A 22,733-nucleotide genomic window follows, 5' to 3' on the forward strand; every position below is an offset into this window, starting at 1 on the left:
AATCAAAGAGATACCTAGATCTTCCTCCGGCAGAGAATGTGAAGGATCAGCTTGGATGTCAACTCTGTCCTGGTTCCAGTGTCCTGGATATCAAGGACCAGTTACAAAAATCGCGAATTACCTAGCCTTATGAGACGCTTTGATGGCTTTACGACAACCTTCCCAATCGAATCAATGGATGCATCCAGGTCAGAGGATGTGGAACGTCTTACTAATACGTGGGCTCATCTGCAAGTTCTTCGTAAATTGGACTCCATTTTGAATCGCCGGCCGGTGTGGCCGTGCGGTTCTAAGCGCTTCGGTTTGGAACCGCGTGGCCGCTACGGTCGCAGGTTCGAATCCTGCCTCGGGCATGGATGTGTGTGATGTCCTTCGGTTAGTTAGGTTTAAGTAGTTCTAAGTTCTAGGGGACTGATGACCTCAGACGCTAAGTCCCATAGTCCTCAGAACCATTTGAACCATTTTTTGAATCGCTGAAATGTCACATCACATCCTGTCACCCTGTGTAGTTTCATTCCGTTTCCTCCTCTGCTTCTGAATGTTTCACTTTTCTTTGTTGGCCAGTGTCTATGTTATAAGAATATGTGCAAGGGAAGAGCAAGCGAGGACGATGTGATGGACGGCAGCACATACCACGGTATTAAGAAGGAAGCGGTGTACTGCCATTAATGGAGTTGCAAAGGACGTTCTCTTATAGCAGCCAACTGGCGATGACGACCAAAATACCTAAGAATTGTGAAGCCAATACTCTGAAAATCTCCTAAATGTATGTGAGGTGACACTATATTTATTTTTTGAAAATTATTTATATTGTGATCTTCAACTTTTTGTGGATAAAGTAAAGGTAAAGCTGTGATGAATCAAAAGGTTGGTCTGTACACCACTGTGCAGCATAACAGACTGGCATGGGGATGACGCACGGCTATGAAGAAACTCATCAAGAGATCTCCCAATGTTGAGTGTATGCCCATATTTTGTGGGATATCGCCGTACAAACCATCCTCCAAATGTTAGGAGGAAGAAAACACACCACAGGACACCACAGGTCCCCTGTACCAATGTACACTGACGATACTTCTCAACAAACACCGAAATCTCGCGAGATCGTTGGGGTTTACCCTCCTAATTATGCAAATTCGTTTGCTTTGTAATGCTGATGATGATAGTAATGGCTATCATAATTGCAGGATTCTTACTTTGAATTGCTATCGTGACTTTAATAAAAATGGCAAAGGTAATGTTAATCAGAACATTGGGAGGAGTTGTGGCCTAAGTCTGAACATCACAAGACAAAAAAGGCTAAAGAAACGGAACACAAACATTTTTTTTGGACAAATGCTTTCAACAATATGCGGTCTATACTGAACAAAGTGATCAGCTGGGGATCAACACACGACACTAACCAGAACTAATCGCTTTACTTGACTTCCTACATGTGAATCCGTGGTATGGCCCAAAAACTACACTACTATCAAGCATCTGTACTCTAATATTCCATAAAGAAAAATATTGTTCCAAGGGACAGGGTACAGAGAAGCATAAATTGGAGCCCTACACTGTAGCAGCGAATACTTCACCCTCCTGCTGCTCAGGGCGGCACACCACGATGCACTAGGCGACTGTAGTCATGGATGGCAGCAATCTGTTAACAGCCCATGACAGAAAAAATGCAAGTATGCGGTCTCGCGATTGGCTAATTCGGAACACAGGTATTTCCCAATGAGACTCTGAAACCCCAGTGGATTGCAGTGTGCAGGTGGACCCGTTTGCTGGTCTGCCAAACCAAATTGACTCCGTGCCACGACTATGTGTGACGGAATATGCAAAATTTTTAGAGGGTGGACTCAGAACAAATATGTACACCCGCACATCACTCATGTGCGTAATTCCAGAAGCAGTAGCTCTTACAATTCAGATGGTGACTGGGAAAGGCTCTAAGTGGCACACTGGCAAAGGACACAAGTCCAAATGTTTAGATAAAGACCTGCAGTTCTTCACTAGTGAAGTGCCAGTACACGAGTGTCCTCTTTTCTTTCTCTCAGCTTTCCTCCCCACCTCGGTAGCATAGCACATTTACATCTTAGACTACTCCCACATTAGCACAAGCCAATCAGGAGCTGGAGCGCCGCATTCGAAGCTGGGAGACTGCCCCTTGCTCTGCATACAAAGATTTGACCAACCAGAGACTTTAAAAATTAATTGGGAGAAAAGGAAAAAAGATTCAACTTCATGGTCTTTTTCCCACGCATTTACGCTGTGTCTTCGCTAAAAGCATGATCTGGATGGAACCACAGCCCTCCATAAAAAGATCGTTAGCTCCCCTGTTGCGTCCATTTCGAACATTGCAGAGAACGGCCATAAACTCGCTAAAAGCCTCGTGCCTATATGTTCAGTAGCTGAGTCTGGACACCTGGGCACCATTGACCTGTGCCTCAGAAGTTCACAGAAACTCACAGCTGTCTCATCGCCTTCCTGCCTAAAATGGGCCCCATCCTCTGCTTTATTGCCAGGCAACAATAGTCTGCGCAAAGCAGTAGTGACTCCTCGGCGCTAGTCAGCCTACCTGGATGCGGCCGCCGACCGACCGGCGCCACCCAACATGTCTGCTCAATGAGACCGAGGAACTCGGATGTGGCCACACATGACCTGTCGAATCCATGCCATTCCAAAGGTCGACCAAACTTCCATTAAGCAGGTGGTCATAATTTTGTGGCTCACCAGTACATTTAGTACATTTCATTACTGCACATCTCAGACATATTCATACAAACCACAATTCAAACGCTATCGCGTTCGCAACTTGCACCAGCTTCATCTTGAGGTTAGGCATGTTGGTTGGGAGGTGAACAGGACTGTAGTTAGGTGGGAGAATGGTGTTTCGGAGCCTTTGAGATGAGGCTGGTAGAGAGTTTGTATGTAGATCTGAAAGATGACTTCATGGTATGAGACAGGGAAGGTTAAAATTGGCCTTCGAAATTTCGTAAGATGCGTTACATTATTGCATGAATTTTGCTTTTTCAGGAATTTACAAAGGAGGGAAAACAGGGGCGAAATGGGAAAGAGGTGTGGCGAAAAAGGTGGAAGAGAGGAGAGAAAAGTTTAAGAGAAAAAGTGGTAAACGGAGGGAGATGGAAGACGAAGAGGAAGAAGGGAGAGAGTGCAGAGAAGAGGGAGAGTAGGAGAAGAGAGGGAATGGGAGAATGAAGGAGAGCAGGAAGATGAGTGGGAATGAAGGGAGAGGCAAAGAAAAAGGACAAGGAAGTGTGGGGTTTTGTGCCAAATAGGGAAGAGGCAAAAAAAATCCAACTAGCCACAGAAAGGAAACAGGTGAATTCCGAAAAAAGTGGAAATGAATGGCAAAGCACTGAAAAACTGAAGTAACGATAAAGTGAGGAAGTTATGAAATCGAAGGTACCGAAATAAAAAGAATCTATTGATTTCTTTTGACTGATGGCCAGTGGAGTGATTTACACACTGTTCTCTAGATAAGTGTGAGACATGAAATAGTTATGACATGCTGAACTTAATAAAATACATCTGATAGCCCTTGACTGTAGCAGGTGCCGGCCTGAGTGGCCGAGCGGTTCTAGGCGCTACAGTCTGGAACCGCGCAACCGCTACGGTCGCAGGTTCGAATCCTGCCTCAGGCATGGATGTGCGTGATGTCTTTAGGTTAGTTAGATTTAAGTATTTCTAAGTTCTAGAGGACTGATGACCTCAGGAGTCCAATAGTGCTCAGAGCCATTTGACAGTAGCAGGTAAGTAATTACCGTGACAGTCTCGCTGGTCAGAGTCAAACTAACTTTCAAAGACCAGAAGGAAATGGAAAGCTTTTCTTTTCATAAACTGAAAATTTAATCTCTGTTTTACTCGTGGGTGAAGGGACTTTTCCAGGGTTCGGGAGAGAAAAAGGGACATTAAACTGACAACAGCAGTTGTAAGACCTCAGAGCGCAATTTAATAAGAAAGAATCCTGGTTTGCTTCATCCCTCTTCCATTTACTAGCCTCCACTGTTTGCTCAGCAAAGATTAGCATTTCTTAGTAATTAAAAGCGTGCGGCGGACGTGAATCAACACCGACTATTTCCTCCAGCTGCATGCGGGGAATCTCATCAAGTCTTGGAAACGGCGTAGCCTTCGAGGCCTTTTGCGCACCGGCACATAAATTTCCTTTCTCCTCAGTATGATCCAGAAGAAAGGTCTCTTTAGTACCCTTCATCAGTTAAGTATTTATTTGGGAATTCCCGGGCCTCATTTATTACATCAATGTGGTTTGGAAATCTATCCAGAGGAAAGGTAGTTAAATATTTTGCATAATTTGTCTTTTCGGAGAAATTCCCGAAGGACAACATTACTTTTCTCGGCACTACGCTGTTGTCCAGGTGCGGCTTAATCAAGAAATAAGAGCATATCTCTTGAACAGGATGTTGGAAAGAAAATAGAAAGAAACAAATCTTAAACAATAGACATTCGACAGACAGCAAACGTGTAACAACATTTCGCTAGAAATAATGAGGTTTAAAGGAAATTACGACATGGAAGAAAGGCGAAAAGCAGCCAAGTTAGTTTTGAGATGGTTTGGTTTAACAAGTTAGTGCATTTAAAAACAGCCCGTGACCATATCTTCGAAAACATCAGTTGCCACCTCACACTTTTATTAAATGACGAATAAAAAAACCGATGAATAGGTAAATCAGTTCACCCCATATTCGGTCCCATTTTTATGTAGAAGTCCGATAAGAAAAAGCAGTTGGAGGAAAAGGAAATTGTTTAGAAGAATGCTGTACTCACCGGAAAATCATATGAAGCCATGTTGTGAAAGTCGGCGAAAAACATAGCACACGACACCGGGACGTTAATCCGGTGGAAGGGGACGTCGGAGCAGTGTCAGTGGTGTCACAATACAGAACAGGAGGGCGAGTGCAGTGGAGGTAAGGGTGGCGACAATGAATGATATGGGAGCGCTGTAGAAATGAACTAACTAACAACTTTAGACAGAACACTCAGAGCGCAAGGAAGGTGTGATTATTGTGGAGGAAAACTTTCAAAGTATTATTTTAATGAAGTGGTGAACATAGTGAAATAATGTGGTGTAACCAGTGATAACGTTGTATGATAACAGCTGGTGCTGAAAACAAATTGGAAATAATGGGTAATAACTCAAAAGGAAGAGCTGTTAGTCTACTGTTTCATTTAATCACTTACCAATGAATCAATATCAAGAAAAGATCGACGCGTTTAGATTATACGCGTGTGTAGCACAACACTGATTCGTGATAAAGACTCGGAATTTCAAAAATCGAAATAAAATTTTGCATGTAACAGGTTCTTTAGAGACCACTGCATAGCAGACAGATTAAAAAAATCAGTAGCAGACATTTTATATAAGACTTCCAGTGGCAGAATTAAACAGAGAGAAACAGGGTGAATAATGCGCGACGTGACTCTGTAAGTAGGCTGTTTATGTTTTCTTATTGGCAACGTTACGTAGCGCTCTGTATGAAAATCACTGGCTGTGCTGTGTGCAGTCTGTGGCTAGTTTGCATTGTTGTCTGCCATTGTAGTGTTGGGCAGCGGCAGCTGGATGTGAACAGCGCGTAGCATTGCGCAGTTGGAGGTGAGCCGCCAGCAGTGCTGGTGTGGGGAGCGAGATGGCGGAGTTTTGAAATTTGTGGGACTGGATGTCATAAACTGCTATGTATATTACGCTTTTTCAACACTATTAAGGTAAATACATTGTTTGTTCTTTATTAAAATCTTTCATTTGCTAACTATGCCTATCAGTAGTTAGTGCCTTCAGTAGTTTGAATCTTTTATTTAGCTGGCAGTAGTGGCGCTCGCTGTATTGCAGTAGGTCGAGTAATGAAGATTTTTGTGAGGTAAGTGATTTATGAAAGGTATAGGTTAATGTTAGTCAGGGCCATTCCTTTGTAGGGATTTCTGAAAGTCAGATTGCGTGGCGCTAAAAAATATTGTGTGTCAGTTTAAGCTCAGTCTTGTATAATTTTTCTAAGGGGACGTTTCAACTCTCTCCCGGCCTATAAATTGCTCAAATAACTTATTGTAATGCAGTCTGGTGACGTCTTGGACAACCGACGATATTTCGAATGATACACATCTTGCCATTTTCAAGGTACAAATCCAGTATGAGCGCGAAGTGGGAGGGAGTTTAAAACCTCAGAATGAAGAGCATGCATACCGAGGTTTTGAATTCGCTTGCACAGCGCTCTCTTACTGGATTTGTACCCTGAAAATGAATGCGTGTACGTCTGTCGGAAAATCGGAGGATGCCGAAACGTCATCCGTCTGCATTCCCTTAAGTTACTCAAAATGGATCAAATGGCTCTGAGCACTATGGGACTTAACTGCTGTGGTCATCAGTCCCCTAGAACTTAGAACTACTTAAACCTAACTAACCTAAGGACATCACACACATCCATGCCCGAGGCAGGATTCGAACCTGCGACCGTAGCGGTCGCGCGGTTCCAGACTGTAGCGCCTTTAACCGTTCGACCACTCCGGCCGGCCCTTTAAGTTACTTCAACATTTTATACTTCAGAAGAAACTTCAGTTTCACAGCTATTTCAACAGCGTGAACAGTTTATACCGAAACACCATCTTATAATACGATTGTATTTCAGTGAGGTACTTCAAAATTGGGATATATTTTCATTTATTCGTAAATAAAACGACGTAGAGTAGTTTATAAATGAAAATCTTTTCGTTCTGAAGAGAGTAACGCTTGAACACAAAGTTCCACACAAGTTCCTGCAGAATGTTTTCGAACCACCCTTGGCCATTTTTCCTTAAATATTTAAATGTTTCACTTCCCATCCTTCATTAGTTAAATAGGGGTCTCGAATTCTGTGTAGATCATTGCTTGCAGACTTTCTACTAACGCTGTGGTTTGTCGCATTTGGGTGCGCACAGAAAGATCAGATTCTGTCCCCGTTAGATGGTTCAAATGGCTCTGAGCACTATGGGACTTAACATCTGTGGTCATCAGTCCCCTAGAACTTAGAACTACTTAAACCTAACTAACCTAAGGACAGCACACAACACCCAGCCATCACGAGGCAGAGAAAATCCCTGACCCCGCCGGGAATCGAACCCGGGCGTGGGAAGCGAGAACGCTACCGCACGACCACGAGATGCGGGCTGTCCCCGTTAGACACGGACGAAGTCAGTCACCTTTAAATAGTTCCAGCTATACAAAACAGTGAAAATTTGTTTCACTAATACTATATTGCACATGTTACATAGATTACTGCATAAGTAAAATTTTTGTAAATGTTGTTTTCATTTCTTTGTACTGACTGCTTTTGTACATCATTTGCTATAAACAGGGTTAACTTTGGACAGAGGGGAAGCGTTGAACAGTTCTACAGAAAATATGTAAACTAGCTGTCACTTCACCTTTGATAAAGCTAAATTTTTTTGAGGTACTTTCCTGTGCTATTCCAGAGTATTTTGGTGTTCCTAACACGTAAATTAAGAAAAAGAAAAAAAGAAAGGAGAAACAACACTCTTACCAGTATTCTAAATGGCAGTTTGTTTTTACTGAAATTAACACCTGACCCATACTTAGTAACTACAGAGGTTAGTATACACGTTGAAACTTAGTTGGTATTGCTGTTTTACGCTTCCATATGTTTCTCTCATATTTTCATGAACAATATTCAATTTTATTTGTATATTTTGTGATTATATAAAATTTTTATGAATATGAGATGTTGTAGGCTGAAATCTGGTGTCAGTGAACACTGATGATGGTTTCACAGTCTCTGAATCATTGTCTTCTAGCTATAGAGAATTTTTTTATTCAGTTTCAAACAAAGAAATTTGTAAAACACTTTGAAGGTAAAATTCTAAAATCCACCCAAGAAAATGAAGGTGGGCCAACAAATGATATCGCATTTTTAAGGCAGAGTCACAAATTTGCTTTAAATTTTTACTGGCCTGTGTAGCTTACGAAGTAGGTATTTCTGAACAACCCACTGTGAGGTCATTGAGTGCTTCAAGTACTGATAGGAGAGGATTTCTAATATACGAGTACGTTAAGAAGGAAACCAAACTATTTCAGAAGAACCTACACTAGAAGCAACGCTGCATTAACCAAAAGTTTTATGGGCTCTGATTTTTGCAGCCTTAAGTAAATCTACCAAAACAAATGTTTATTATCAATTGTCAAACGTCTTTATTAAATTCACAAGCTATTCCATGACTATTATGAATACACAAACTTTTTATACAATTCTCAGGCTATTTCGTTTCAATTATATATTTCAATTATTTCGTATTTAAAATATAATTAGTGTTTACAGGTACCAATTTCCTGTGTAACTTCCAACCACACGGAAAATTCAATTCTACATTCCCATCTCAATTTAACATTAGAAGTTGTTATATTAGAACGACTGAATGGTATTACCCTGTCATTTCTATAACCCACGTATTCTGGTGAAATATAGGAAACGAATGCATTTTGTAATGAGCTTGGAATTCTCCTTCCGAGTCTAAAAGTATTCAAACGAACCCCTGTTTCTTGTACACTATGATGTAGACTCTTCAATATAATATGCGTAATGTGCAGTTTCATATTGAAAACTGGGATGCTGTTGATCCATGTAAACACGGAAAAGAGGGAGGGAAGTCCCACGGTTGCATGGAGACAGAAGAGTGTGAAAGGAAAGGTGGTTTGTATATGGGTAGAGTGCGCAAGAATCAGGGATATGCGAGGAGCCGTACAGGAACCGTCAAGCAGTAAGCACCTCACGGATGATTTTGGCATCATAGATGCTACAGGTTGTGAAAAAATGCCTAGATGTTAAATGGCGTAAGTTCTTAGGAGACGGATAACGTAGCGGAAGCCCTATTGAGAAGATCCACTTGTAAGCCATTTAAAAGCTAGAACTATGTGGATGGACGGCCAACGGCGATTACGCATCTCTTCACCTTAACGCCTCTATAACTACACCCATACCTTCATACATACTCCTCAAGCCACCGAACGACGCGAGGCGGAGTTACCTTGTACCACTACTAGTCATCTCCTTTCCTGTTCCAACCACAGACAAAGGGAAAAATGACTATCTACACTCCTGGAAATTGAAATAAGAACACCGTGAATTCATTGTCCCAGGAAGGGGAAACTTTATTGACACATTCCTGGGGTCAGATACATCACATGATCACACTGACAGAACCGCAGGCACATAGACACAGGCAACAGAGCATGCACAATGTCGGCACTAGTACAGTGTATATCCACCTTTCGCAGCAATGCAGGCTGCTATTCTCCCATGGAGACGATCGTAGAGATGCTGGATGTAGTCCTGTGGAACGGCTTGCCATGCCATTTCCACCTGGCGCCTCAGTTGGACCAGCGTTCGTGCTGGACGTGCAGACCGCGTGAGACGACGCTTCATCCAGTCCCAAACATGCTTAATGGGGGACAGTTCCGGAGATCTTGCTGGCCAGGGTAGTTGACTTACACCTTCTAGAGCACGTTGGGTGGCACGGGATACATGCGGACGTGCATTGTCCTGTTGGAACAGCAAGTTCCCTTGCCGGTCTAGGAATGGTAGAACGATGGGTTCGATGACGGTTTGGATGTACCGTGCACTATTCAGTGTCCCCTCGACGATCACCAGTGGTGTACGGCCAGTGTAGGAGATCGCTCCCCACACCATGATGCCGGGTGTTGGCCCTGTGTGCCTCGGTCGTATGCAGCCCTGATTGTGGCGCTCACCTGCACGGCGCCAAACACGCATACGACCATCATTGGCACCGAGGCAGAAGCGACTCTCATCGCTGAAGACGACACGTCTCCATTCGTCCCTCCATTCACGCCTGTCGTGACACCACTGGAGGCGGGCTGCACGATGTTGGGGCGTGAGCGGAAGACGGTCTAACGGTGTGCGGGACCGTAGCCCAGCTTCATGGAGACGGTTGAGAATGGTCCTCGCCGATACCCCAGGAGCAACAGTGTCCCTAATTTGCTGGGAAGTGGCGGTGCGGTCCCCTACGGCACTGCGTAGGATCCTACGGTCTTGGCGTGCATCCGTGCGTCGCTGCGGTCCGGTCCCAGGTCGACGGGCACGTGCACCTTCCGCCGACCACTGGCGACAACATCGATGTACTGTGGAGACCTCACGCCCCACGTGTTGAGCAATTCGGCGGTACGTCCACCCGGCCTCCCGCATGCCCACTATACGCCCTCGCTCAAAGTCCGTCAACTGCACATACGGTTCACGTCCACGCTGTCGCGGCATGCTACCAGTGTTAAAGACTGCGATGGAGCTCCGTATGCCACGGCAAACTGGCTGACACTGACGGCGGCGGTGCACAAATGCTGCGCAGCTAGCGCCATTCGACGGCCAACACCGCGGTTCCTGGTGTGTCCGCTGTGCCGTGCGTGTGATCATTGCTTGTACAGCCCTCTCGCAGTGTCCGGAGCAAGTATGGTGGGTCTGACACACCGGTGTCAATGTGTTCTTTTTTCCATTTCCAGGAGTGTATATGCGTCCGTATTAGCTCCAATTCCTCGTATGTAATCTTAGTGATCCTTGCGCACAATGTATATTGACGGCAGAGGAAACATTTTGCAGTCAGCTTCAGATGCTGCTTCCATAAATTTTCTCAATAGTGTTCCTCGGAAAGAACGTCGCCTTTTCTCCAAGGATTCCCGTTGGCGTTCCCGAGGCATTTCCGTAAATCTTGTGTGTTGTTCGAACCTGCTGGTAACAAATCTTACATCCTGCTTGAGCCGTGCCGGCATATCGATCCTATCCCTCTGGTCTGATCTTTGGTCGTCGGTTAGTACTCGAGCTCGAGGTGGCAACCTCTGGCGGAGAGAAAAGTGGTCGCAGGAAAGCAATGAGGGCAATTCGCGAGTACGTGACGTCACGTGTTCTCGATAGCGATCACTCAAGATCGTTAAATACCGTACCCTAAACACGAACAACTTTAATGTATCCTGGTGGCCCTTCTGCCCGTAACAATTGCAGTCCTTGGCGTGTACGTGTACAAATTTACATGAAAATCCGACCACATATTCTGGTGCTTCATTTTCTTGTCAGGCAGCGTACCTCTGGTTTTCTATGTCCTCTGGGTATTGCTTAATTCAGACAAGAGTGGTTTCAATAATCTGGACGAATTTATCAGCTTTTTTGATATTTGAGCGAACTTCAGGACCTGATCTTACAAACGGTATCAGAATACCGTAGCCAATGAAAAGCGTTATGAGTTTGCTGTGTGAGAAACATGTTATTTTCTTATTTGCCAGTTCATTTCCATTTGCATGAATGCTAGCGATAAAGCATAGGTCTGGTAATGTACCTCTCTGCTACCTTCCATTATCCTTTGCGGTAAAAATGTGATTCAGATCATTGAAGGACAAACAGTAATGTAAGATGTTGCCTTTTATATTTTATTCTTACATCTGCAATCCAATCTAGGTTGTTGGGCCAGTGAAATGTCTGAGCGGATGCGTTGACGAGGCCACTACTGAAGGGCTGTCGACGTTGATGATAGTAGCTCCACATTCCATCACAGCCAAGATGGAAATACTGTTTACAGAGTCCTCGAAGACTATTCTGTAACCATCCACGTCCATCCTGATATGCGTTTCTGCTCCGGTATCTGCCAGATTGTCTGCTGATCTTATTCCTCATCTTGTAAGATCTCTGTCATGTTTCGAGTGTATTTCTTGCAGAGTAATTGCATCCACATTGTTCTCACAAGATGGCCGTGAAAGATTTCCGCATTTGTTTTTAGAGATTCCTTCGATATTCAGGTCACAGATGTTCAAGGTTCCACCTATTGTAAATATTTGGGATATTGGAAACGGTCATTCGAATTTGATGTTGTAGTGACCCTGTTTGCTGTGTTGCAGGAGCAGCTTGAAGGATTAGCCAGTGATTCACTCTTGCCCAGGGGAGACTCGAGTGTGAATATGACTTTTAGCAGGCTTTTCAGGGAGGCTCGTTCCTTGTAATGAACGTCGAATATTCAGCGTTGAGGAAAAAATTCTGTAGCGCAAAATGTGTAAGACTGAAAGGCTTTGTTTAGTTTGCCTTGACTAATTATGGACCGAGGAAGTCTATGGGGAAGGAAAATGCCGAAAGTCTATAGTTCTATAGCCGTGTTAGAAAAATGATTTACGCTAAGTCCAAGTCTGGTAAACAAACAGAAGCCGAATGAAACCAAAGCGAACATGCAGAGTGCGATGCGAGAATCATTAAATTGATTTCAAAGTAATGTTTTGCCATGAGAAATGAGTAAAAATCCTAAGAGATATTCGTTTTATGTAAAGTCAGCAAGAGGACAGATATCACGTGTTCTATCGCTGAAATAACAGAGACAAGGTCAAAATAGTAAATTCCATCTTCTAGAATCGTTTCATCGTAAAGCGCGTAATACGGTTCCTCCATTCAATCACAACACGAATGCCGAAATGGCGATCGCGGAATAGAAAAGCTACTAAAACAGCTCAACTGTAGAAAGTCAACTACACTGGATGAGACACCTGTGAGGCACTACACAGAATTTACAGAATAATTTTCTCTGCTTCTAGCCGTAGTTTATCGTAGGTCACTGGCGCAACGATGGGTACCCAGAGCTTGGAAAAAGCGCAACTCATTCCCGTTTCCAAGAGAGACCGTACCACCGACTCTCATATTTATAGCTCTATATCACTGGCGTGAAACTGTTATTGAATTACGTAACATGTTTTATGCTCACAAAGTAAGACGTTCTTGGGAAAAATTAACATGGATTCCCCAGACAGAGATCTTACTAAACTTAGCCCGCTATATTCGACCTTGCGACCCAGAACGGCGTAGAAATCGGCCCTTCAGTTGAAACCATGGTCCTTGATTTGCGGAAGGCATTCAACACATTTCCGTTCTGGCGTTTAGTGAACAAAATATGAGCTACCGAGTACAGGACCAGGCTGGATACAGGACTTTCACCAAGATGTCGTTCTTAATAGAAAAAGACTGACCAATATGAAGCAAGATTCGCGAGTACCGCAAGGGAGTGTTGTAGCGTCGTTACAATATACATTTTATTCACGGTCAAGTCACCGTGTATGTTCGACATTAACGTACAATAACCATTCAGAGACGGCTGGTGGCATAACTAGCTATGGAAGGTATGTTGTGTCCGGATGATGCGGAAAACAGTGCAGTCGTAGACGTTATGCGGAAAGCAGCTATTTATTTGGCGCTCAAAAGCGCAGGATCAACGACTTTCGGGCCAGGGTGGAAGCACTTCCGAAACGGCCATGCGTAAACCACGCATGGCAAAATGGCGCTATCACAAACTGGTGCAGAGAAAACTGTGGAGCACCACGGACCATTGATGAGTGGCATGAACAATGATTGCGACAATGTGTATGGGCGAATAGACGTGCGACTGTAAACATAGGCTTCCGCGGCCGTTGTCACAGTCAATGAAATTCTTCTGGGTTTGAGGCCGCATTGTCATCTGTAAAATTCCGACGTTTCGGTGACCGTTGCAAGGCGCCTTCCTCAGAGTGTATTGCTAACTGGCCCTACTACACCCTGAGGAAGGCGCCTTGCAACAGTCGCCGAAACGTCGGAATTTTACAGATGACAATGCGGCCTCAAACCCAGAAGAATTTTATAGACGTGAAACTGTTGAGCAACTTATTGCCCAGACGAACCAAGGGGCTATCAGTAGCGTCTTCTGAACGACAGTTTAGAGAATGTTGCTGCGTGTGGGCTTCCACAACAGGCACATGCCGACTGCTGTTCATCCGCGGTGAAGGCTGAAATTTGCACGCCAGTACCGCAACTGGACACCTAATGACTAACGACTTGTGGCCTTTTTAAATGAATCACGTTTTATGTTCCATCGGCGTGAAACGTTTGAAAGGAAGCACCCTGCAACAGTCGTGGGAAGCGTCCAGGATGAAAGAGAGAGTGTTATGGCCTACGTAATGTTTTCGTCGCATTCCCTGCTCGATCGCGCCATTCTGGAGGGCGCAAAGCATCAACGCAAGAATGCATCTATCCCTGCAGACCACTTCCAGCCTTACATGCAGTTCGTTTCTCCTTGGTAGGGTGACATCTGTCAGCAGAACAGTGGAACGTGTAATACTGCTCGCAATGTACGCGCATGGTTCGAAGAACACCCCCTGGCCACCAAAGTCCCTGGATTTAATCGAGAATCTGTGGGATCACTTCTATCTGACTGTTTGCGCCATGGGTCCTCGGACCATAAACCCAGCGCAGCTGGCTACGGCACTGTCACGGCTTTACATAGCTGTTGGTACCTCCATTAATGTGACCACCTGTCAGAAATCCGAATAACCACATTTTGCAGCACGGAGTTTCAAGAAGCTTCAGTGAGGCTTTGGTACCTTTCAGAGCCTCAGTGACTCTTCCTGCACTTCCGCGCAGCAAAATATGATTTGTCGGGTTTTTGACCGGTGCTCACATTAATGTGACTCGACACTGCATAATAATCTTGTGGATAACGTTGGAGACACCAAACAGATACAGAAGGATGTAGGTTGCAGTAGGTACTGGGAGATGAAGAAGCTTGCACAGGATAGAGTAGCATGGAGAGCTGCATCAAACCAGTCTCAGGACTGAAGACCACAACAACAACAACAACAACGTTGGAGACACTGTGAACTTAATCGCACATGTTGCTGATGTCTGTGGGAAGGTGACAGCGTCAGAAGACATTAGTGAATTGCAGACAGACCAAGAGAAGATCGACGATTCCTGTAGGGAGTAGCAGTTGCCCATTAACATAAAGAATTAACATACTGCGCAGAAACTGGAGAAGGGGTCCAACACTGTCCGATTACACTAAAGGCGACAAATGGTTCAAATGGCTCTAACCACTATGGACTTAACATCTGAGGTCATCAGTCCCCTAGACTTAGAACTACTTAAACCTAATTAACCAAAGGACATCACACACATCCATGCCCGAGGTAGGATTCGAAACTGAGACCGTAGCAGCAGCGCGGTTCCGGAATGAAGCGCCTAGAACCGCTCGGTCACATCGTCCGACAAAGGCATCAAGTCATTGGAAACAGTAAGTATTGTAAAATACCGATGAAAATCTATCGGGAGAGACCTGAAGAGGAATAAGTACGTAAGACAAATAGTAGGAAATACAGATGCCAGATTTAAATTCATTGGGAGGGTTTTCAGGAATTTTATTACATCCACGAAAGAAGTACCTTATAGACCACTCGTAAAATCCATACTTGGGTACTGTTCATCACATTCGGATCCTTATCTGGTTGGACTGATAGAAGAGATAGAGAGAATCCAACAAATGGTGACTCGTTTTGCTGTAGGATCGTTTACTCTGCGGAAGAGCGTTACGGAGTTGCTCAACAAACTCGAGTGTCAAACGCTATAAGAGAGACGTTGTAAATCAAGCAGAGGATTACTGTTGAAATTTCGTAAGCTTACCTTCCAAGCAGAGTCGGGCAGTGCATTACTTCCTCCCACATACGTCTCGTGAATGATCACGACGAGCAAATTAAAGAAATTAGGTATTGTGCCAAGGCTACCGACACTAATTTTTACCGCGATCCACGCGTGAAGGGAACTGGAAATGGGAAAACATGTGCCCTTTGACACACGTCGTAAAGTGGCTTATGAAGTACAGATATAGATGTGAATGTAGATGCGTCACTCCCTCTACGAGGTGGTTCAATACTATCGATTGTCGGTGACATCGTTGAGAAAAGTCTAGGACAGTAGCTGACAGGTAGCAGTTCGCCTCTTATGTGGATCCGTGACACCCTAATAAACATTAAGATCGGAGAAGGTCGCTGGCTTATCTCGACCTTCATCTCCTACAACAAATTCGATTGGGCAAGAACGGTTTCATGCTGACAGGCATAATCGTCCATGAGGTTTTTACCAACTGATTTCCTAAAAAGCCTCAAAAAATTGTTAGAGTACATTATATCTGTACGGCTATGACTTCGCACTACTCCTGCGTGCACCAACAAAGCTGTGGGGAAAAATTTATAACACAAAGCCGTATTGGAGTTTTTATTGCCGATCGGTTTCAGTTACAGACCATCACCTAGTACCAGTATCAGCGTAATTGAAACATGAGTCATAAATATAACTATAATCACAAAAATAAAATGTAAAAGACCAGAAAAATACACTGTAGTACTTACGAAACTCGAACAAATACACGGTACTTATTACGAAACTGGAAACATAGGCCTGCAGCTGATAACACATTCATTGAAAATACTACTTCAATCACGTTCAGGATGAAAAATAACGTAACAGAGTATCAGAACCGACTAGACGAGATGCATACGTATAGGTGAGGTACAAGCAAGTCAAAATTTAGTAAAAATTGAGAGTTGCACGGTATAGAATATTTTTCACATTCATAAAATTTCACCCTAAAATTATGAGTAGCGTAAATTCAACAGTTTCCATTCTTAAATAGTGTGCTTCAGCTAGCACAATAAGACTATTTGCTACATGGTCATACTGTACGTACTAGCTCTGCAAAACTTGTTGGCCAGAGGGCTTTCACTGACAGATCATAATCACATTTTACAAATTCATTTCTTTCAGTTTCAAGGACAGCTCCCAGAAGTTTTAAAGGAAAAGTTTTAGTGTGAGACGCTTCATTGGAACTCGGTTAGACGCAATGTAGGCTTCCACCTTTTTTAAGCAAATAATTCCGATACTCTTAAACACATGAACAAAATAAAAAATAAACAGAGTTTTCTCATTTGACGAAGGATGAAAATACTGGGTTTTCGGTTCAGACGAATTTGAAGAGAAAGACATTGACAATGCTTTACTGCTCAAAGTATTGTTATAAGTAGCTACAGATAAATCTGTCAAACCAGTTTCGTGTAATCCTAGTATGACACATTTTAAGAAAATTAACAGCTTTCCGGTTACTGACAGACAAAAAGTGTATAACTTCTTTCTTGACTGACAAAATATGTGAATTATGAATATATGATCTGACGTAGCCACTGACGTATCACCTGAAGGTGCATCAAAATTTTTATCCCCTTCATATTGCATGTATAGTTCAATTAAAATTTCATCTACCATTAATAGTACGCGCCTTTCATGCTCTTGAAAAATATGCACTTATTCCATAGGTACTACAAAAAATTAACAGAACTTTGGGCCGCAGTCAGACCACAGTTTAAGCTGGAGCATGCTGTTTTCGAAGTATTAGGATGTGCGAAAACCAGCCGAGTTCGTCTTCTGACACAGTTATGTGCATTTCATGAAATTAGGAACAAAAGAAACAGAATATTATAAAATCAGTTTGATACCCTCTGGTATATTTCTTCTGCAAGCTAAGTGACAGCTGTGACGTCATGAAGATAATGAGGTTTTTAACCTCAGCCAGGCAAATGTCGTATTAAACCTAATATTGCTTACTTTATTTCCTCCTCTGAAGAACTTCTGGCTTTACAGATTTCTATGAAACAGTCACAATGATCATTAACGAAGCTCAGATCGTTTATAATACAGCCTGTCAGTGTTGACATTCTTCAAAAATGGTTCAAATGACTCTGAGCTCTATGGGACTTAACATCTGAAGTCATCAGTCCCCTAGAACTTAAAACTACTTAAACCTAACTAACCTAAGGACATCACACACATCCATGACCGAGGCAGGATTCGAGCTTGCGACCGTAGCAGTCGCGCAGTTCCGGACTAAAGTGTCTAGAACTGCTCGGCCACCTCGGCCGGCTTGACTTTCTTTAATTTTAATTTTGCTGATACTTCTTTTAAATCGCTCTCTACTTTCAAACGATTATCAACTATAAAATATATTAAGTAATGGGACTGGACTGATAAATCAATATAAATAACAGTAACAAGCCCTTCTTTCACTGTATTCACCCAATTCTTCCGAAAACGTATTATACCAACCTTCCTCAAAGCAGTTGCATGATACTGTTTTAAAAATTTCTTATCGCTGGCGCTACTTATCTTAATGCTTTCTTGTATTACTCTTGCCTCTATCTCCTCCTTTTTTCTCTTGGTTCCTCTCTGGATGGCCTACAGACGAAGATAGACAAGTTACGCAGTTCGTAAAAATTGATGGCACAGCATCTGAATCTAGCCGTGGTTTCGGAAGTTGAGCAGTTACTGTTTACTCAGTTTTTCTGTCTATGGCAGATGCTTCTCAGGTAACGTCTCTAGCTTTGAAATGCCTGTACCCATCTGAATATTGAGCAGCGATGTACGGTAATCACAATACATTCAAATCAAGTGATTCTACGAACAGTAATACACTTTAGCATAAAAAATGTGGAAGAAAACTGCAATCAAAACATAACGACATGTTGAACTCACAGCTGGATAATTAGTAACTTTGATATCCTACTAGGAACTGAATGGAGCCATTTCTGTCTCGCTATATTCTCTTTAGGAAACTTGAACACATTACTCTAGTTTTCTACTGTGTAATTCCACTACTATTTGCTTCGTAACACTTCAGAACCACAATGAAGATGAACTTACACAAACTATATTATGTTGCATTAACCTCTAAAAAACAGAACTTAGTAATACGTAATATAACTTCTGTGCGCTTAAGTTACAATTTCGTAACGATCACACAGCACAACGAGTTATTTGTACACGGCATGGTGTTAATACAGCACAATACAGCCGCTGCCTGTGGTCGTTTCTCGCTGATGTCTCTAACTTTGAGCTCTCGCCATGTACGGCCTTCCCACCTAGATGACGTTGATTGTAAGCAGCCAGTTGTGTAGTACAGATAGCCATCATTTACGATTTCCTTTCGTTCTCCCAGGGTCATGTTGCACTGTTCAAAAAATTATTTGAGATGGGCTACATCTATTGAAAGGCAGGGTATCACCAGTCGTATAACATTTCAATTTCTTTGTCGAGCTTGTCGTAGATGATTGTCTACAGCAGTTAAATAATTTGGAAAAGCATCAGCTTTTTCTGGTTAGCACACATATGAATAGTGTGAAAACGTTATATACTTAGGTGACAAAAGTTATGCACTTATACAGATGGCGGTAGTTTTGCGTACACAGAGTATGAAAGGGCAGTGCATTGGCGGTGCCGTGATTTTTACTCAGGTGATACATGTGAAAATCCGACGGGATTATGGCCGCAGGACCGAAATTGACAGACTTTGAACGCGGAATAGTAGTTGGAGGTAGATGCATGGGACATTACATGTCGAAAATCATTAGGGAATTCAATATTCCGAGATCGACAGTGTCAAGAGTGTCCCGCGAATACCAATTTTTGGGCACTACCTCTCACCACTGACAGTGCAGTTGCCGATTACCTTCACTTAACGACCGAGAGTAGCGGCGTTTTCGTACAGTTGTAAGTACTAACAGATGAGCATATATGCGTTAAATAACCGCAGATATCAGTGTGGGACGTACGACAAACGTACCCATTAGGACAATGCGGTGAAATTTGGCGTTAAGGAGCTATGACCACGCCCTGGTCAGACGAGTCCTGATTTCAGTTGTTAAGAATTGACGGTAGGGTTCGAGTGGCTCATTCCCCACGAAGCCATGCACCCAAGTTGTCAATAAGGCACTGTGCAAGCTGATGGTAGCTCCATAATGGTGTGGACTGTGTTTGCATGGCACTGACTGGGTTCTCTGGTCGAAATCAATCCAGCATTGACTGGAAATGTGTATGTTCGACTACGTGGAAGTCATATGCAGCATTCATGGGCTTCGTGTTCCTAAACAACGATGGAATGTTAATGAATGACACTGCGCCACGTCACTGGGCCACAATAGTTCATGACTGGGTAGAAAAACATTCTGGACAATTCGAGATAATGCGATGGGAACCCAGATTGCCCGAAATGAATCTCATCATACACTTGTGGGACATAATCGAGATAGATACTGCCTATAGGATAATTAAAGAGACCTTTGGAGAAAAGAGAACCACTTGTATGAATATCAAGAGCTCTGATGGAAACCCAGTTCTAAGCAAAGAAGGGAAAGCAGAAAGGTGGAAGGAGTGTATAGAGGCTCTATACAAGGGCGATGTTCTTCAGGACAATATTATGGAAATTGAGGAGGACATAGACGAAGATGAAATGGGAGATATGATACTGCGTGAAAAGTTTGACAGAGCACTGAACGACCTGAGTCGAAACAAGGCCCCGGGAGTAGACAACATTCCATTGGAACTACTGAAAGCCTTGGGAGAGCCAGTCCTGACAAAACTCTACCATCTGGTGAGCAAGATGTATGAGACAGACGAAATACCCTCAGACTTCAGGAAGAATATAATAATTCCAATCCCAAAGAAAGCAGGTGTTGACAGATGTGAAAATTACCGAACTATCAGTTTAATAAGTCACTGCTGCAAAATACTAACGCGAATTCTTTACAGACGAATGGAAAAACTGGTAGAAGCCGACCTCGGGGATGGTCAGTTTGGATTCCGTAGAAATATTGGAACACGTGAGGCAACACTGACCCTACGACTTATCTTAGAAGCTAGATTAAGAAAAGGCAAACCTACGTTTCTAGCATTTGTAGACTTAGAAAAAGCTTTTGTCAATATTGACTGGAATACTCTCAATCAAATTCTGAAGATGGCAGGGGTAAAATACAGAGAGCGAAAGGCTATTTAAAATTTGTACAGAAACCAGATGATAGTTATAAGAGTCGAGGCATACGAAAGGGAAGCAGTGGTTGTGAAGGGAATGAGACAGGGTTGTAGCCTCTACCCGATGTTATTCAATCTGTGTATTGGGCAAGCAGTAAAGGAAACAAAAGAAAAATTCGGAGTAGGTATTAAAATTCATGGAGAAGAAATAAAAACTTTGAGATCCGCCGATGACATTGTAATTCTGTCATGGACAGCAAAGGACTTGGAAGAGCAGTTGAACGGAATGGAAACTGTCTTGAAAGGAGGATATAAGATGAACATCAACAAAAGCAAAATGAGGATAAAGGAATGCAGTCGAATGAAGTCGGGTGATGCTGAGGGAATTAGGTTAGGAACTGAGACACTTAAAGTAGTAAAGGAGTTTTGCTATTTGGGGAGCAAAATAACTGATGATGGTCAAAGTAGAGAGGATATAAAATGCAGACTGGCAATGGCAAGGAAAGAGAAATTTGTTAACATCGAGTATAGATTTAAGTGTCAGGAAGTCATTTCTGAAAGTATTTGTATGAAGTATTGCCATGTATGGACGTGAAACATGGACGATAAATAGTTTCGACAAGAAGAGAATAGAAGCTTTCGAAATGTGGCGCTACAGAAGAATGCTTAAGATTAGATGGGCAGATCACATAACTAATGAGGAGGTAATGAATAGGATTGGGGAGAAGAGAAGTTTGTGGCACAACTTGACAAGAAGAAGGGACCGGTTGGTAGGTCATGTTCTGAGGCATCAAGGGATCACCAATTTAGTATTGGAGGGCAGCGTGGAGGGTAAAAGTCGTAGAGGGAGACCAAGAGATGAATACACTATGCAAATTCAGAAGGATGTACGTTGCAGTAGGTACTGGGAGATGAAGAAGCTTGCACAGAATAGAGTAGCATGGAGAGCTGCATCAAACCAGTCTCAGGACTGAAGGCTACAACAACAACAACAATCGACGGGTCAGTTCGTGCGAAACATCATCCACCGACAATATTTTCGTAATTATGCAGTGCTATTGTGGCAGCATTGGCTCAATATTTCTGCAGGAGACTTCCAACGACTTCTTGAGTCCATGCCACGTCGAATTCCTGCATTAAGTCGGACAAAAGTAGGATCGACACGATATCGATTGACTTTTACAATCTTCCGTCATTCAAACGTTACATTTTTACTTAACTTTGCCGTGAGCATCTGTGGCGTGTCAGTCGACTTCCGCACATTCATGGCATACTAAATCCCTGCGTGAAAATAATTAAACTAAATATGGTCATACCTAACCCAAATTAGCTTTTCGAGTCAAAATCACTTCTGCTCGTAGTAGATGTTCACAAAGATATACTCGTTTTATTGGTAAAATATTTTCTGATCGGAGATGGTAAGTTAATTCGCGAGCTTCGAGACAGTGGCTACTCATTTTATTTGCTGATTGTGCGATACTACAGTTCTGTAATGTCATTTCAACGAAATGTAATAACTTCGAGTATGAAAGCATAAATTTGGGCTTCTGTGTTGCTTATTGGGTAAATATTAAGTATTGTTTGGAGAATTCAAGTTGTGTTCAACAATGGAAACGTTAACTAAAGGCAATACTAAAGTATTGCAGTTATTAAACAAAATGTTACATTGTGCTTTATTAGTATGGTTTTGAAAAATTGGAAATTTATGGTAAGTTCTATGGGACGAAACTGCTGAGGTTATCGATCCCTAGGCTTATACACTACTTAATCTAACTTAAACTAACTTACGCTAAGGACAACACACACACCAGTGCCCAAAGGAGGTCTCGAACCTCCGACGGGGGGAGCCGCGCGAACCGCGGCAAGGCGCCCAAGACCGCACGGCTAAACCGCAAGGCAGTATGGGTTTATTTAAAAGGATAAGTGAGAACGATCAGACTGCATTTCGATAATCTGGGTCTTACTCATTTTTGACGGAAGGGCAACCGTATGTGGGTAAATGGGGACATAGTGACCACGAAGTGTTGCAGTTAATACCATGAATAGAATACATTCACTAACAGATGTCATAGAATAAGTACGTGTCACAAAACGTGTGCG

The sequence above is a fragment of the Schistocerca cancellata genome, chromosome 6 (genome assembly GCF_023864275.1).
Source record: "Schistocerca cancellata isolate TAMUIC-IGC-003103 chromosome 6, iqSchCanc2.1, whole genome shotgun sequence".
Taxonomy (NCBI): Eukaryota; Metazoa; Arthropoda; class Insecta; order Orthoptera; family Acrididae; genus Schistocerca; species Schistocerca cancellata.